General features: G+C 40.1%; 1 protein-coding gene across 27 annotated transcripts in view; it reads left to right on the forward strand.

Moving 5' to 3' along the window:
- The window catches only part of FNBP1 (formin binding protein 1), a 98,561-nt gene that overhangs the window by 15,098 nt on the left and 64,675 nt on the right, over positions 1 to 18,788 (forward strand). The window lies entirely within an intron of this gene.

Genomic DNA, 18,788 nt, shown 5'->3' on the forward strand with positions numbered 1-18,788 from the left:
ATTCACACAGAGGTCAGAAGACATTTCACATGATATTTATGAGTTTCATGCACAGAGTTATAGACATTTGTATTGACTTGGATCTACTGTTGGCTTGGTGTAGTCTTCTGTGGTTTGCTTGTGGGTTAATCTCTGGGAACAAAAATAAATGGAATAGTGACAGAGGAATGAAAAGCCAGAATCCACACTAGGAGAGTTGGACAAGTGAAAAATGTCAAAATAATGGAAATTCAGACCCCATTTTTACAGTTAGAATGTAAGAATGAAGTGTTTGGGGGTTTTATTCATGATACATTGACACATGTATTGTTTGGGAGATGCTGGTCAGTGGAGCACAATTGATTTCCCTCTGGGGGCAAGGCATCCATCCAACCTTCCTGGCGGGGGTTGGGATTGATTCTTTAATCAGAACACCAACAATCTATCCTGAAGCTTCCTCAAGGTATTAGGGCTAAATTAAACAGTCTGGGACTAGTGTGTTAGCCCTAATGCACTTCAAGAGGCTTTTGTGGATAGGAGAATTTTGAAAATAATCAGAAGATGAACCCAAAAGTAACAGAAAAAAAGCCACAGGCACAAATCACTCTTAAAAAGGGGGACCATAATACGTTTTCTTTGTGTGGTGCAATGCTTAATGCTCAGATTCTCTTAGGGAAGAAAAGATGCATGAACTGTACTCTATTCACAGCACTGCATTTAGAACTTGTTTTTTCTCTTTTGTATATGTGTTCCATAGCTGCTCCAAAAATAGATATGGTCACAAATACCAAATTAATAGAATTAGGCATCTTAAAGCCAGGAAATACATCATTTTTTAAACAACAATCACTACAGAGGAAGTGTAGGATCTTACACATATTGTGTTATGTCTTTATTTTACAAAATGTTAAGACTGTGTTCGCTTGTGTGCATTTGCAGAGTCCATAAGCCATGTGAATTTCATAAGGATAAAAATGTCATGGTTGTGTTCAGCTTTATTTATTTGGCATTTTACTTTTCTTTAACTTGGAGGAGGAATAAAACATGATTAATGAACTTTTGTCAGTATAGTAAATACTCATAAGCAAGAACTACAAAGTGTCAGCAGCCTTGTTAGATGTGCTTACTGATCATGGTGGATGCCATTTGTGTACAAAAGTAGTCGAAAAATAAAAGTGAGGAGCCCACATGACAGATGTTCTGTCTTGCTCTTAGTTCTCAGTCACTTTGTCTTGATCCATCTCACTCTGCAGAGCCAGGTAAACTGCAATTTTATTTTACAAGAATCCTGTACAAGTACACCCTTAAGGACTTTATGAAAGCTGGAATGTTTTAGGGTGGCTCTTTGTTAGTAACATCTGAATTCTGAATGTCCCTGGTAGAAACTGGCAGGTGTGGTCATCTTGAGCTCTGGCTTCAGAGATGCTCTGCCCAAGTCTTCTCCCATAACATAAACTTCACTGCTCTTAGTGGTTCTTGGTCCACCAGTTTGGGCCATGAATTAGCAGCCAAAAATTTGGAGAGATGGATTTGAAATTCAGAGTTTGTGAAAAACAAACCCTTTGTTTTCACTTCCTTGGCTGGGAGAAGTTTTGACTCAACCTTTGGACCAGAGTTGTAGCTTCCAAAAACTATTTTAAGTGGAAGGTATTGTCATTGGAACAACTGTAGAGCACTGAGTGACCTCATTGTCCTTACTGTGGGAGGGGATGTTCTTGTCAATTTGTGAGAAATTTTCTTTCTTTCCCTGCCTTCTTTGTAGGCAGGCAAACACACCTTTGTTTTCCTCTTCCTCTCTGAATCAGTCTGGTTCAGAGGCCAAACTTGCTTTCCCTGCTTGGCAGATAAAGCATCTTGTAGATTCAAGTCAATATCCTCTTTCATATTTTTTAGATGATTCAACTGCTCATCAAGCAACTGCTCTATCCCTGTGTTATAAAATAGTTGGGGAGTCATGGGATGCTCAGGGAACTGAGCCCAGAAGCTCCAGTTGCTGTGTGAAGATCGGTAGCTCAGACCTGTTGAAGTCAAAGGTTAGAGAGGAGGTTCCTCTTTGTTCTTCAAACAAAAGTGTTTCTAACGTGTTTGAATGCTCATTAATCCAACAGGCAGAGCTGCAGCCTTACAATGGGTGAAATCTGAAGTAAGCAAAGTGTAGATATGAGGAAGAAGGAAAGGGGAAGAGGAAGGCTGACATTGTTGTGCAGATGCCTTACACCTTTAGTTTTGACCTCTGCTAAAGAGACAATTTACTTTTCTAATGTTCTGCAGCAGAGCAGGTTCTCTTTTTAAATATCCCATTATTTTCCCATGCCCCCTCCATGCATCTTACTTCCCATGAGTAGATTATTTATTCTCAAAACCAGTTTGTTTTGCCTTTCTTGCATTACTCATAAGATTTATCTTATCACCGTGTACTTTAGAATTTGCAACATTTGTTTCCAAAGATGTTGCCTAAATTGCAGTGTGATAACCTCTCACAGCCTTGAGCACCAAGTCAGAAATGTCAAATTTAGCAAGGCTCCTGTAGATCAGCTGAATACATCAAGTGTCACAGGAACAGCAAATTGATTTTTCTGGAAGACCCAGAGCACTGCAGAGAGACTTGCTGATAGTGACCTGGCAACGTAATAAAACAGCAAGATATTTCAAAATTAAAAAAGTGTCTTGAGGTGATGAGTTTTCATTTGCTCCAGTGAGCTGTAATATCCAAAGGTGTCTCTTCCACAAAAATAAGAACTTGCCCTTGAATATCTTCCACTTTTGAGTAAATGGCCATTATTGTCTCATTTCAGTAATAAGTTATTTGGAAGTCTATCTATCAAGACTTCTGAGGAATGCCTCAGTGTAAGTTGGTGTTAAAGTATTGTACTGTTCCAGAAGTCCTTTGATTATTTTTAAAATTTAAATATGTATTTGTTTTGTGAACTTGGGTTTGTTGACAGCATTTTTTGCTGGAGATCCAACCCCCTTGTGCTGGGTAAGCACTGTGCAATCCAGGCACTGATGGTCCCAGTCTTGCAAATTATGTGACATGAATTAAAGACAAGAATGATTGGGAGGATGGAGCACAAGACACTCAAGGATGTGGAAATCATCAACCTCTTCTGTCGCATGACTCTTCTGGTATAGGCTAAAATATGGTTATTTCTCTTGTGCCCACGTTTGTTATGGAAGTTCTGTGTTGTGAAATTGTAACTATGGAATAGTTACTGGAGGCTGGGACAAAGCTAAAAGTGAAATAGAGGTTATCTATTTTATTGTATCTTCTGATATTGAAAAGCAATATAGCAAGCTGATAGTACAATTTATTTTAGGTATTGCAGTATTCCCTGGATGTTATAAAAAGTATGTGTCTGACAGCCACATTTCAAAGAGTTTTTTCAATGTACTAATTAATTCTCTTCAAATAAATAGTCATGCAAAAAATGAAATGCAACATCAATATTTAATGGCATCTGCTTAAAACCCTCCCAATCTAGACTTCTGAAGTTGTGTGGGGGTGATATTCACACATCCCTGCTAAAGGGAGGATGGAATGTGTGTTTTCTTTTCATTTGAGTAATTAATTACTTGTTAAAGATGTCATTGTGAGGTGCCCTACATGGCCCTGTGCAAAAATAATGTAAGAAACAGCTTCTTTTCCCTTTGGAGGCTGTTGCACTGTGAATCCTGTAGATGTTACCAGAAGGGGAGATTCTGTTTCCTGAATGGAATGATCCGGTCTCCACCTTGCAGGCTTGTCCAGTTGCGCTGAAAATGAGCTGCAGTTTTTCTCTTGCTGCAGGAAACCATGAGCCCAAGTGACCAACATCTTACTCTGCACATCACATCGTTTCATGTTCCTCTGTTGAGCAGTACAGCAATGAGCTGACCTAAATTCATGGTTCTCTTGCAAGATGTCAGTCTGCTCTTAAGCTGTTTGCAGTACTTTCATCTGTGAACTGGCTGTGTTTGATGTTAGTGCTGTGTTATCAGTTGCTGATGTTAAATGGAGAATTGTTCTTGAGAAGAAGTGAATTTGTGACAGATTTGCATGCAATTTGTGGGCACTGTTTATGCCAGAGTTGGGGAATCCATTACTTTCTGGAAATGACAAGCATTTATTAGACTTCCTCCCACAATAGTGACAGAAAAGAGCAGTGCTGTGCTTGCCATCCTCTTTTAATGCTTCATGGTTTGTTATTGCTGTGATAGGAAAACACAAGGAGCAGGCTGTAATGTAAGCATTCCAGTGTTTATTTGTTGGTGGTGTTATGGTAGCCTTCCACTTGATCTTCCAGGAATGTGAGAAGAGTGGGAATCAGGATGACTTATCCGTAATCTTAGTCACAAAGTTCCACTCCATGTGCTCTGTGAGCAGCATACTTTGCTATTACAGAGTCCTAATAAACCAATTAATTAAGAAATATTCCTGTAACACACACTGTGCTGTCACAATGACCCAAACTTAACTGGCAGCTCTCCACAACGAAGATTTTAATAACATTTCACCATGGTTTGTGTTAGTTCTTTGACTAAGCACATCATGATGTATGTGATGTGGTGGTCTTGGTTTTGTTTGCCCTCAAGACACAAGAATGCTTTTTATTGCTGTCCCAGTAACCAGTCCAAAGTACAGCAAGCAGCTTTACACTTGAAAAACTGTAGCACCCTTTCAGGAAATATCTGCGGCGCCTCAGATTTTTTCAGCCTGCTCACACATTCAGAACCCCGGACAAGCAGCTTAAGATCTGAATGAGATTGTTCACCAAATGAGTTGGTGCAGCATATTAATTTGCTGGTGCTTCTAAATGCCTGCAGTGTTATAAGAGCCTGCAATGGCACTGAAATACCAGGAGCTTTGTTGGCTCTAAACTCCTTAAAAGAGTTTAAAATTCTTGTCTGCTTGCCGTAGCCTTACCAGCTTTATAAAGAATTTGGAAATCTGTATTTCAGAAAGGTTGTGCATCTTGGGCTTAGGAAAGTTAGTAAGAGCTTTTCCTGGTAGTATTAATTGTCTTGGAGCTTGATTGTGCTCTAGGTTTTACTGCATAGCTGGTTATGTGAGCCTCCTATTAGTCCCTTTATCTAGATGCTAATGGATACATTTATTGCATGGTTTTATGCATAGGATTTATGTTGAAAAAATATTTGCCTTTGCAGTTAGGTAAACTAATATAATATGGTTTTAATGAGGCTGGATGCAGCCTCAGCCTGATTTTATGTGTATTTTCAGTTTCATTTTAAGTTAATATTTAAATGCCAGAGTAGAACTGATAAAACATTAAACCATTTTTCTTTTTTTGTCTTTGTCTGGTGAGCATACACCTTCCTCCCTCAGAACCAGTATTCTGCCTGGCAGCTGGAGAGATATGAATCGTCAAAAACTACAAAAAGTTTAAAACTTCAGAAGTCAATTTTCAAGGTCTTGAAGTAGATGTCTTTATTTAGAGGATGAACCCAAATATTTTAGTGAAAGCTAAAAAATTCAGTCTTCCATGCTGTCCCTTGTTTCACTGTTCCTGGATTTAGGCAAATATGTAGTTCTAGAAGATGGGGTGAGCAGAGGCAAGTGGTCAGACTGGTGAGACCCAAGTGTGGTTTTTAATCTTGGCTCCAACAAGCACTGCTTTAAATTGGGTAGTGATTTTCTTCACAACTTTGTCTGAAAACTGTATTAATAGGAGGCTGTTTACTGTTGTAATTTCCATTAGTATTGTGAAGATATTTCTTCTAGTGCAGTGAAAGCTTGAAATCTGTATCATGGTATTGTCATTATTATAGCACGAGCTATAAAATATTGACATGTGGTTTTGGAACCTAAGGAAATGAGATTGTTGTTGCAAGAAAACTGGATTACCCCTTTTGCTCAGCTAGACTTGCCTATCCAGCTTAGGAGCAGAATATCCTTGCTGAGGGAAGCAGTCCTTACTTAAAGGATCAAAGGATGTTGCTCTTCTAGCTCAGGATGGCAAAATGTCATTTATTCTTAATGCTTAGGTTTCCAAGCCATTTTGGTCAAAAGAAACTATAATTGTTGATTTATTTCCATAAAATGTTCTGACTGTTTTTCTTTGAGAGGCTGGAGGCTGTGTAGGGAGCCAGACCAAAAGGTTTGGACAGTCTGTAGCTGCCCTACTTTCTAGAAACTGTAATTTTAGGTTGCCTTGGCTGGCATGGTATGGTCAGCACAGTGAACTTGAGCTTTGTCTGCTGGGGCTCAGAGTGTGGCTGTCCTGCAGCATCCTTGTGGCACAGGCAGCAAACCACCGAGCCTCGCTCGCCACGCTGTGGTTCCCCACGTGTCTCTGATTTCTGTGAGCTGGACCCAGCTCTGGATTTGTTGGACTAAAGGCAGCATTTAGCACAACGAGGCTGCTGTTAGACTGGGGAGTCTTAGCTGCTGCTACAACTTGCTTTAAATGCTCTCTGATCAGGTGCTCAGGCCTTAAAATTGATGGATGGTGGAGACATAGTTCTGCACGTTTCATGAGTGTTGTTTATGGGTAAGGAACTCTGATTTCTTGCATTTTACAAGGCTAGGTGACACGTGGTCTCTTTATTCTTCTTGTATGAATGTTTGTTTAGTGTGATGAAGTTAAGTTTACCTCTTTCTCTTTAGATTCTTGCAGTTGTCATATGTCCTGTTGAGAATGTCAAGTATCCCTGAGTGAGCAGCCTGGATGACTGTCACAGAGTGCATTGTGCTGCTCTATTGACTCTGCAAACCTGAAATGTGTGTGGGAGAACTTTCTCTTGTAGTCTAGCATGTAATTTAATTGATGTTTGTTTGGTAATTTGCCTCAGATTAAATTATTCATTGTCACCACTGAACAAATGCTTTGTATGCTTCTGATGGGTCAGCATTTTGCACAATGATTCCCCCTTCTTATTCCACCTACTTTGATGCATTCATTTAGTTTTGCTGCAGTCTTGGTACTGGGAGCTGAGAGAGGCTTCTGTTGGGAGAAGGGGGAGACCCAGTGGGGTTTGAGAGGCTTTGGACAGTGATTATTTGGCTAAAGGAAATGTGATTACTTTTCCTCATATTTAAACTTTGATGTAGCACAAGTTCACACTACAGTTAATGGAAGCTGTTACCTGGAAATGTCACAGAAGTGAGCATGTGAGAATAGAAAGATATGCTCTCTTTATCCAAAGGATAAGAGACTGAAGTAATTGAAGAATTGCTATCAATAGCAATTCATGCTTTGATGCACAGGTGAATGTTTCTGATCCTTAGCAAGATGTGTAGGTGGTAGAGTTGCCACATTAGTTTTGGTCTGACCATATTTTAGCTTGGTAATTCTATGGCTGTACTGGTAATGTTGTCTTTTGTACAGGAAAAGAAGCACGGCAAGGATCAGCTTAAAGTCTGAATATTTTAGGCAAGTGGGATCAGACTGAAACAATGTTTTTGTCAAAATTGAGATAAGTGGCCCAGCTCTAGGATGTTGCAGAGTGCAGTTGCAGCTGGGGTTAAGTTCTTCCCTGAATGTTTATCAGTGAAAAACTGAGAGGAGAAAGATATTGGGTAAAAGGAAAATATGTGGCAGGATGTTAGAGTACTGTCTTGCTTGCCATTTTTACAGCTACAGGAGAGGCCAGATCTTATTGTAATAAAAAAGCTGTGTGAGAAACCCTCATAGATAGATTTAAGGTATAGAGCCTCTACAGCTTTCTTTTGGCTCTTTGCTTACATTTCTGGCCTAGTAACAGAATTTATTCATTTTTTGCCAGTGTAGCTTGACTCCACTCCACAGAGTGGAGTGTATGAATAGATAATTCTGAATTATGAAATGCACTTTGAACGGAGTTTGTTAACGTATTTTGAAGTGGCCAACTTTGTTGTTTGCAGACATTTAAAATGTTATGCACTCTGACATTGTTCTATCCATTGCATTAGATTTCTGAGTTGCATATATCTCTGATAATCTTCCTGTTCTGGAAACTTCACTATTTCTTGGATCACAGTGGAAGCACCTAATCTAATTTCTGGGTTAAAAATGGAATGCAATGGCAGATAGAAGTACTTCAGGCATAGCAGTAATCTTATTTGGTCTTGAATGTGAAGTGGCTCTTGAAGAATCTAGGACTGTATTTGTCATGTCATGGTATTTCAGGTATTAAATACTTTTTGAATCCCATCTACAAAAAAGTTTTTCAGCAGTTTATTCCGTTTAATTCGGAAATGAGAGGAGGGAACAGTTAGTTCAGATCTTCACTTTCTTTTTGAACTTTAGGGAAGAATTTGGAGCACTCTGAAGTGGGGGGTTTTATTTTTTTAACTCTAGTTACTGCCATGGCTCCAGTGATTCCAGGAGTCAACCTCAAGCTAAGCAGAATTAATGATTTTTGCAACATTTTTCTTTTCCAAGTGTCTGCATAAACATCCTGGAAGGACAATGTGCCTGCTCTGGGGTTTGGTCAGGTCTGGCTTCACAGCCAGGGAAGGAGGTGAAAAGGCTGTTGAGTTCAGTGAATAAATACATCTCTGCATTAACGTGTGTAGAAAAGAGCTTTGCACACGTGCTCAGTTCTACACCCACCAGGGGATTTATTTAATGGAGATTAGAAGTTTTGCTGTTGAGAATACCAGGCATACCTGGCAAGACCTTTGGTGGTTTTTTAACTGTTATCTTTTTAGGCTAGTTTTGATAGAGGGAGACCAAGGACTCTTATTTGTAAAGTGTAACAATGTCACAGTGATTGTTTTTAAGTGATGATGCAAAAAAAATCAAATTAATCCCCTGGAACCCCTTTTTTAAACTCCAACTGTGTGGCCAAAGCTGAATCATATTCAAAATGTTTGATACTAATGAAGAAAGGTTGACTTTGAGGATGGATAAAACAACTTGGGTATTCTGCATGATGAAACCAGTATGGCATTGGTTTGTGATGAAGCTGGGCAAAAAGCTAATTTCCACAAAAAAAACCAAAACCATAACAAACCCATTCCCACAGACTTCTACAGTTTGAAGTATTGTTCTTGTGAATAAGATTCTGCTATTGTGATTCAGTATGGTTTTGGATAAGAGGGCAGAATTGCCTTTTTTGTGTGTGTTCTTTTAAATGGATCAGCAGGCTCGTTTGGCTTTCTATTGTAGTTACCCATGCCATGCAATAAACCAGAACACTCTATGGCTCATTTTTAATAATCAGTACACAGCTGCCCAAAGGGGAAACCGTGGGCAAGAGCTCTTGTTGATCTTTGTTTTAACAGCTGGTATTATTAAGGGAGAGCTTCGCCGACTGGGGAAAAAAAAAAAAGAGAATGAAAATCAGTCAACAGTTAATCCAAGATGTGGCCAGACAGCAAAAGATTTACTGGGAATTAGTTCTAAAATTGCATTTGTTCAAATAATTTCAGAACAAATGGGTGTGTATTAAATCAGGGAAGTGGGATGATGCTGGGGAACAGTGAAAAAGTTGCAACATTTGTCAACTGAAAATCCTTCCTGGAGCAACAGCAGAGTATATTTAGCATTGGTTACCATGCTGCAACTCCTGGGGGAGGCAGCTTGGATCTGGAGCTCTGCTGAAGCGCATGGTTTGTACCCTCCCAGCAGAGCCCCACAAACCAGGAGGATCTGCTCATTTTCAAAGCTCTTGTTTATAATGCACAGAACAGAGAATCCCTGTGGGTCCTTGCAGCTTTCAGGCTGTAACTCTGGATACTGTCAGCAAAAACCAAATCTTTATCCCATTCCTATTCCCCCTGGATGAGCAGGAGGAGGTTAGCATTGCTTTGTTTTGTTTCTTTTTTTTTCTTTTTCCTAAATGAGTTTTGTGGCTATAATTAATGCTAATGGTAGAGATGCATCATCTCTCTGGCCTGAGTAGATTTTAGTAGTTATGAGCCTTTGCTTAGCTAATGAGTCTGGATTTTAAAGTCTAGATTCTCCTGTTTATCCTTATACCTGGTACAAATAAGTTCACTTAAATCAGTTGAATTGCACTAGAATCACCAAAAGTAGCAACATGTGCATTTTGTCTCCTATTTAAATAACTTAACAAGTGCATAAAAATATTGAAATGCACTCAGTCCTTCAATAAAAATAGTTCAGCTTAACATCTGGCATTAGTTGAAGTTTCTCTCTTATTATCTTGCTCTTTAAGAGCTTTCTTACAACCTGGGTTATAATTTGCACATTATAATGTATTTTGAAACAAAACTGTGTCTTGTTCTGGGGTTTCTCGAATGTGTTTTATAAGTAGAATTGTAGGTTTGAAAAGAAATGTTCCTTTCTGAATGGGCTGCTCATGACAGATGGTTCTCATTGTGGCAAAGTCATGCAGTGCCTCAAACCTCAAAGTGTATAAATTTATTTGAAGGAAATGAATCGCTGCTGCATTGTGCCCATCTATGAAAAGTGTCCTTGGACATAGCAAACAGTGATTTTTGAGCCTTGTCTTTCCCTTATTCAAAGAGAGCTATAAAATTAATTTTCAAGTGCATGAGACTGTGACACCTCTAAGAAGCACATTTCCTCTTTCAAGGGATGCAACACTATCTATCTTTAGAAGGATCTCCTGCTCATAACAGCAGGTAATGCCTCAGTATGGCCTCTTCAGGTACCTGTCTGAATAAAACCAAAGCAACACCTAATGCTCCATGCTGGATGTATTTCTGTCCATGCTGTCCAGGACATGTAACCTACACAATTTACCATCAAAAAATCCCTTGTTCCAGGAAAACAAAGGATAGTCTTATTTGTCCTCACTATCCAGTATTTGGCTCAGTTGCTGTTTCTCTTAATCACCTGTTGCTCATCAGCTCTGTCCTGCTGTAGCTGAACTGATCACATCCTCCTGCCTCCCACTCCCCAGAATTAATCGCTCCTCTCTGTTATCTTGCATCTTTCTGAGCTGCTGCAACACCAACAACCACATCCTCTCTCGGATGGAACATCCCCTCTCTCACCTTCCGTCCTGGCTGCTGTGTTAGCACAGTTACTTGCCCTGTTGCTATGGAGGGACTACAAGTTCTGCTTTACCACATCCTTTGCAAGATACAACAGGCATAGGGGGAGGAGGAAGAGGCTTCGTTTGACACCAGGATGGCAGAGGTGGAGGGTTTGGGGCTCCAGCTGGTTTGGGCTCTGATGAGGAAGGCTCTTTGCTGCAGTGGTAAGAGCAACCCTTGGGGGCAAGACCAGGAGGTTTCTTGCAGGATCACCTGCTCCTGGAACTCCACTGCTTCTGTGGCCTCAGAGCCTTCTGGCTGCTGCAAAAGAAGCAGTTTCACTTCACAGTTTAAGCTGTCAGCAGAGAGAATGAGACGTTGAGACACTGAGTGTGTGTGTGTGTGTGTGTGTGTGTGTGTGTGTGTGTGAATGCCTTGGCAGTCAATGACATGTGTTGTACTCACACTGGGAAGCTTCTCCCCATGAACCACGTGCTGGGTTTTGCAAGGCTTCCATAATAGGTGTTAAAGTGGGTCACCACGGCAGGAGTGTGGCTGTACTCCCAGTGACCTCCCCAGCAGGCAGAGGTGTCCTCTTGCCGACCTGTTGCTCTGAGCTGCTGTCCAGCCCTGCTTTGGGAGCCTGATGTTGGCATTGCTGCTGTGGGCTCTGTAACCCAGTGCTGTTTTAATCTGGTGTTGGGCACCTTCTCTAGAGGGAGGTTTAACAACCTTCATCAGTACCAGGCTCACCTCTTTCATTAGTGGGGGATGTTCCTGTGTAACTCTGCTGTAGGTTGATCTTTTTGTGAGATGTTGCAATCAAATTGGTTCCCTGTCAGCCCTGATGGTCTGGTTGTACTCCCAGGACTGGCCATGCCTCAGAGCAGCTGGAATATTAATGTTGCTCTCCAGGTGCCGGCCTTTGTGCCAGCTGCTCATGGCTTTTCTCAGAAGTGCTTCTTGTTTGAATTAAGTCAGGTTTTTATCCAGGTAGGGTTAAGGTACGGCCAAAAACTGCCTGTGGGACAGCACCCTGGATTAATTAACAGGAGGGGTCACTCTTGAGTTTGTGGAAGGTGGTTTTTTTGGGGTGGGGATGAGTGTGGTTGGTCTCAGAAGCAATTACAAGGCTGTGCAAAGGGCCTTGCTATTTTACTGGGGCAATGTTATAGTCTATACAAATTAAAACTGGCATAAATATTAGAACTTATTTTGCTTTCCAGCTTCAGCAAAATGTTGAAGAGGGTAAGCATTTCACGGCTGAAATATGGCCCAGAAACTGCTTTATTTGTAATGTCTATTGAAATAGGACAATTAGAGGTGAGTTTACCTAGCAACATAAAAGGTATTTCAACCTGAAATATAGTTTGTTTCCACTCTTGGTTTCTGTCAATTCCCCTTCACACAGGTTTGAAATATATTCCATTTCTTAATGATGCAGCGAAGAATCTTATGTTTCTTTTTGTGATCTCCTACTTAGATCAAGTTCCCAGATGAATGGAAGAGATAGAATAGTTAACCTTGAGGGCTTTATGGAAAAATGTGTTTAGGGGATGGTGACGAAAGGAAGATGGAGGTGGGCAAGTAAGATGGCTTTTTTTCTCTGGGCTATCTATTGTTCATCTCAAGCAGAAACCATGCCTGTTTAGGCATCCTGGTGAAAGGTCAAGAGGAATTTAACACGTGAAGGGTAAAATGAAATTAGGCATGTGTGGCTGAAGAGGTGATCTGCATGACAAATGCATGTGATCTTAAATAGCTTTGTTAAGAAGAACTGGATGTGTGGGGGAATGGAAGGGTTCACTCAGAAAACAACCAGTGAAGCCACAGCATCGTTTGAGTGTCAGCCAGGCTGAGATGGTCTCCCTGCCTCATCCCTCTGTGCTCCATGGTGCTGTGAGTGCTCCTTGTCTCTGCTGCAGGAAGGGAAAGGTTGGTGTCCCATGTACCATATATAATCAGGGATGTTTGTTTAGTGTCATTAACTGAGGGTTTCACTGACTGTTGCTGACAAGTTTTGTGTGGGAAGTTGAGTCTCATCAGTAGAGGCTGAGTCAACAGATGCTGAATTGCTTTGGTATTTTCTACTCATCTCTATTTTCTGGAAGGCTCTTGCAGTGGTAGCCTGTATTTTATGCATTTTTTTTCATTATTAATTTGCCTGGAGACTGTTAGCATTTGCATATAGCTTTATTGTAGGTCGCTGAGGATCTGTGATCTGAATTCCCATGTATTCTGCCAGCATTGTAGTGCCATATGGGACTCAGCTGAGCCTGTGAAGGGCTCATCATCTTGTTAATTATTTTTATAATTTGAAGTTGTTAAACCATGGAATCTAAAAAAGTAATTTAGAAATTGAACACTGTAATGTATTCTTTATCTTCACTTTAATTCCTTTTTGCCTATGAAAGTGAATGAGGGAGTTTTAAAAAAAAGGGATATGGGAGGAGAAGGTATGATAAGAGGTAAAAAGTAGCTATTAATTTTCCTATCACTATTTTTGTTATTGATGAATGTGTGTAAACAAATAATCTTGTGGGGAAACAATCAAACTCACTGGGCAATGAAGTAGTAGAAAGTCTTCAAATATTTTTAACGTTCAAGAATCCTGGGTCTTTTCTTGTATTGCTGCATTAGAATTACAGGAGGCATATGCTAATATAAAGGCTTTTCATTTGCTATTAGCATCTGAATTTTCAGCATAGTCTTTCTTCATTATTTGTCTCTGTGTAGTATTATTAATTTCACACTTCTGCACTGTCACCTGTGAAAGCAGCAGAAAGGGTGACAGTGACAGTTTAGCCCAGATACTGGTACAGTAAATGCTGCCAGCTCAGTCTGCTCTGGGCAGGTTTGACAGGAAGATTTAAATTGCAGAATTAATTGGAAAAATTCTCCTAGAATCTAATGTTTTGTTCACAGTTGAAACCAAGTAGAAAACCCCAGTTCTTCTGGCCTGGCTGTGTGTTGGAGCTGGACAGGGTGAATCTGACTGGCTGCAGAGAGACTGATGCTGCAGCTCAAGGGAAAAGTGAGGACATTTCCTTTATTTCAGTCAGTGTTAAGGCTGAAGAAGTCCCTTGGTGGCAAGTGAAGGTCTATCAGTGTATCTGAACTACATGGGCTGAACTATTTCGCAATAGATGGAAGGAAGCCTTGTAGAAAGAGGAAGGAATATGTCACTGAGCTGATCTTCAAAGACTTTATTGCTCAAGAATTGGTTGTACTCCATGTTATATGGCCAAGAAATGGGAAGAAGGTTTTACTTTTCTTTAATGGCTAACTTTCCTCTTCCCAAAATACTTCAGTTAGCTGGGGAATGTGACTTCAGGAGGGCAATTCAGAAGTGAAGGGGTTCTGACAGCTTAAAGTAACTGTTCAAATGAAGCAAAGCAAACGGGCAGCACTGTTTCCATTTTAAGCATTGTCACGGTAACAAGCATGCAACCAAACTTTAGAAAGAATGCATGGATGGAAGGTTATTTGGGCAGCAGTAAAAGCACCGGGAGGGAATTAATGGAAACAGAAATGAAGTTAGAAAATTAATTTAGAAACATGCTTTGCCTTAAGGTTAAAATATTCAAAGCAACCTGGGTACTTGGATGTCAAATTCCTGCTCATGTTAATGACTGAAGTTCTACTTCCTTCTTTTGAGCTTCAATTTTTGTGTGTGTGCTCAAGAACAAGCTGAGCAGTTTGTTTCAAGCAGCAGGGACTCTGCTTTCCCACCTGTGTGAGTCAGGTGGGTCAGCTCCTGTATTCCCTCTCCTCCATCACCTGGGGAAGTGCTTGTAGTGGCACATGTTTCTGGATTTGGGAAGCAGGTGGAATCTGATTAAGGGGAGTAAGTTACAGTTACACAAGCAGTTTAATTACATGGACATTGTGATGGTCAATTAGAAGTCTATTCTATTTAGTAAGCTAATACCACAATAAACACAGGCACTTGAAACTGGGAGAAGATGAGATTTGGTAGTTTGGAAGGACATAGCAACATGAAGGCTGTGGTGGAAGCCTACTGTGATAGAAACTGATTGTCAATGCAGTATGCCTGCTCACAGAACATTCTTAGTTGTGAACCTGTCTCTGAGCCAGAGGAAAGTAGTGAATTCTTCTTGAAAATGTTTTGGTGCTTCTCTTTTGGAGAAAACAGGTGTGGTATGACCTTTGTTTCTCCCTCGCTGTGGTCAAGTGGGAGCATTCTTACTGAACATTGCATCATATTTCTTGCCTTGTTTTCTTGATTGCTAAAGCCCTGTGGAGTTTATTGTTTCCTATGTTCTCCCTGACTGGAAGGGTGAGAATGCTGCAAAAAAACAGAGGAGAGTCTGTGTATTAAAGCTGAAAGCTGAAACAGCATCTCATGGGGCACCTGAGCCCTTTTGCAGCTGATGACTGAACCTGCAGAGCTGCAGTGGCACAGTTCACCTGCTAAACCATCCCTGCCATGGCTGGTGCACTTTGTGCTGAAAACATGTGTTGTTCTCATTAGACTCCAGAATAATTGAAGGACTTTTTTTAAAACTCAAGATTCCTACCAATAATTTTCATTTTTGTAATGAACTTGGAGAAAAGTAAATCAATTTCTAAAAATTGTTTTCAGTATTGATTATTTGGAGGCACAATATTATTGTTAACTGCTCTCAAATATCTTTTTCAGAAGTCCTATTTTACATTGATTACATGTATCCCAATACTTTGGGATTTCATGAATTGAAGGTTATGCTGTACAATCAACACATTTTGTGTCCTCTGTAATCCTAGTGATTCATCAGCTTTAACTCAGAGCCTTTCCTTACCTTCAGTGTCCTTCCAGATGCATGGAATGAGGACAGTCTGTATTGTGTCCCTCTGGCTGCACTGCCCTTCCTTTGGAATCTCGTGCTCAGCCAGTGATGGTGTTGCCAATTTTACTGATTTTTTTTCATCCTCCAGGCACTCAGCAAAGGGAAGGGACAATGGAATGCATGACCCCAGTGTAACACACTGCTGTGGGGCGTTGGCTGCTGGGTGAAATGGCACTTGGGCCAACTCTTCCATGCCCAGAAAAGAACAGAAACTCTTCTCTTTAGCAAATCTGTAGAGTTAAACTTCCCCATGCCTCTCTTCTTAATAGTGGAGGTCAGTGCTTGTAGTTTTGAGGTGGTTCTGCCTAGAACTTGGCATGGGGCAAGTGCCTCATCTCACTTTATAAATAGAAATTCAGCATCTTCCCCAGGCTGATCTGTCCAACAGCTGCACCACCATGTGCTCCTCTTACACTGCTCCTTAGGGAGTTTTATTTCACCAAACTTGGCCTAGTGAGGCCTCAGAAACAGTCCAGCAGGTCCCTCTGTGGGATGCCAGCCCACACCCTGGAGCCATTTCTGGATTTTTATTCAAACTCTGATATAAATGATGCTCTGAGAATTGATTCAGGGTGGGATGATTGTGGGAGGTTTATACAAGCCACCACCAGGGTTGCCTTTTCAGGGTGAACCTGCTCTATCTTGAAATCTGGATTACCTTGAAGGGCAGGATCTCCTTGAAAGGCATTCTTTCCTCTGGGAAACCTTGACCTTTCCTCTTTGGATGGGGTCACAATAGGATAATAAGCTAGTTTCTTGGTACAAATATGATCTATTTGATAAAGGTGGTTAAATTTACTTACAGGGATTGCAGAGTGAATTTCCCTGCCTGAGATTTCCCTTCTCTAATCAGGAGTGTGTGAATCCATGTAGACTTGTGACTAATGGACTTCCCCATAGGGTATTTATTTTATATGCATGTGTTTATGTTAAATAATGTAAATGGTGGAAGAGTAGGGTGTGGGAGAGCTAGAAGACCTCTTTATCAGAAACCTTAAAAAGGCCATGTTTGCATTACTCTCCTGACTCCAGCATAATCCCAGAGATGGAGAGGTTGTATATTTGAAGCAGAGCAGAAGGTGCTTCTCTTAGCTTCCATCAGACTCCAGGCTGAGCTGAGCCCTCTGTCAGGAGGAGGACCCATTGTTATCCCTGATTTTGCCTTCTCAGCTGTGAAACTGTCTGAAATCGAAATTTGTATATACGCAAACACTTACGTTTTTAGTCTGTGTATTCCCTTTCTGCAAAATACATGCATCCTCTTTCTGAGTGACTGATGCTACACTGGTTCAAGGGTGATTTATATTGCTGGAATTCAGGCTTTTACTCTGTGTAGTTTGAATTTTTTTACTTCAGTTGCCCTTAAACACATTCTCGTAGTTTCTGGAGCACTTAGTCCTGGAGCACTTAGCAGTTCTTAACTATTTTTGTTACTTTACACTATTACCTTTTTGCTCTTCTGCCCCCAGTGCCTTCTTAATTGACACAAACTGACATAACCTAAGTTGAAACCTAGTCTGGCTTGGCTGACTCGCTTTGAAATAATACCTGATGCTAAACCAGAGCAAACACACAATGCCCAAACCCCATGGGTCCTATTCCACGTGTCTCACCTGTGGTTAACTCGCTTCTTGATGGTGTTTTGCAAATTGGTTCCTATTTCTCCCCTTCAAATTACAGTTAAGCAGTTTTATTAGCAGGTTTATTTTCTTTGTTAGCTCCTGTGTACATGACTGTGTGCAATGCTGGCAGAGTCCCTCCTGCCACCAGCGTCACTCGCTGTCACAACCAGATGTGCTACAGAGCAGAAAGTGGTATTTGATAAAAGCAACATATTCACAAACCAGGCTTTGTTGTAGCTTTAAGTTCTTTTTCTGCTCTGTGTCTAAAGGGAATGGGCCTGTCTGGCTTTTGTAACTCAGTGATAGCTCTGCAAATTGAGTAACAGGGCCAAATATTTTGCAGAGAAGCATCACTTGTGTCAGAATCTTGGGTAGTGGCAGCCCAGCATTCTACCTAAACCTAGTGCTGTGTGTTGTTTTCTGTTAAACATGGTCAATCTAATTTGTAGATTGTACAAACTTACTCTCTATTTTCCTTTTAAACCCTAATGGAACCTGATGCCAAATAACTTAGGCTGATATTAAAGCCCTTGTTTATTTTACATTGTATGTCTGTCAGATAAAGTATTCAATATTTTACAGTTTAAAAATTATATTTTGAGTATTGTAGAAACAGCGACTTCTGCAGAGCTATGTGGAATGGATTGTGGAATTTGAGTGTTGTTGAAGTAATTAAATTTTTAAAAATAAGGTGATTATAATTGAAATCTGCAGAGAGTAATAAACTGGCTTGGATAATTAATTTGGATTTAGAATTGCTTAATTTCTCTTGGCATTTGCAAATCCCAAACTGACTTGTGGAATGTTCTTGATGTTATTGAAAACATCTGTGATTGTTTTTGAGGGCAACAATATTTGAAGAACAAAGTAATATCTGTATATAAATGGAGGTGGACAAGAAATCTTTCAGAAAACATAGCTTATGTCATTTTGGGAGGCATTGTGTCATCTGTTTCAGAATGAAAAAAGCTACAGAGGAATTGAAGTCTGCTCTGTAAAAAGATTAACTGTTCTAAATAACATTTTAAATTCATAGCACTGACAAAGCTGGGGTTTAAATCTACAATTTTCATATGAAAATCAGAATTATTAACTAGGAGTCCAAATTCATGGAACTTCCATTAGTTCTTCAGAGTAAAACAAAATATCATGAGTATCTATTTCTTATCCTACGTTTAAGTATGTTTTTATGTTAGAAGATGGTATTTAATAGAATTGCCAGTATTTATGGAATGAAACTGATTCAGAAATTAATAATAAAGAATGTTACTGAATTGGGCTCATGTTAAAACACAGATTTCTGTTGATTAAAAATCTGTCTCACTATAAAAGCATCTAACTGGTAATGGAAAATAGTAACAATATTTTCTGTATGGTGATACTCCCTTTGTAAATTAATTTTAGTTGTCTCTGTGTTCAATTCTTTTGAAGACTAAACTATTTGAGACT

Source organism: Pseudopodoces humilis, chromosome 22, assembly GCF_049639895.1.
Source record: "Pseudopodoces humilis isolate 2021_Gansu_Grassland_sample_001 chromosome 22, ASM4963989v1, whole genome shotgun sequence".
Lineage (NCBI taxonomy): Eukaryota > Metazoa > Chordata > Aves > Passeriformes > Paridae > Pseudopodoces > Pseudopodoces humilis.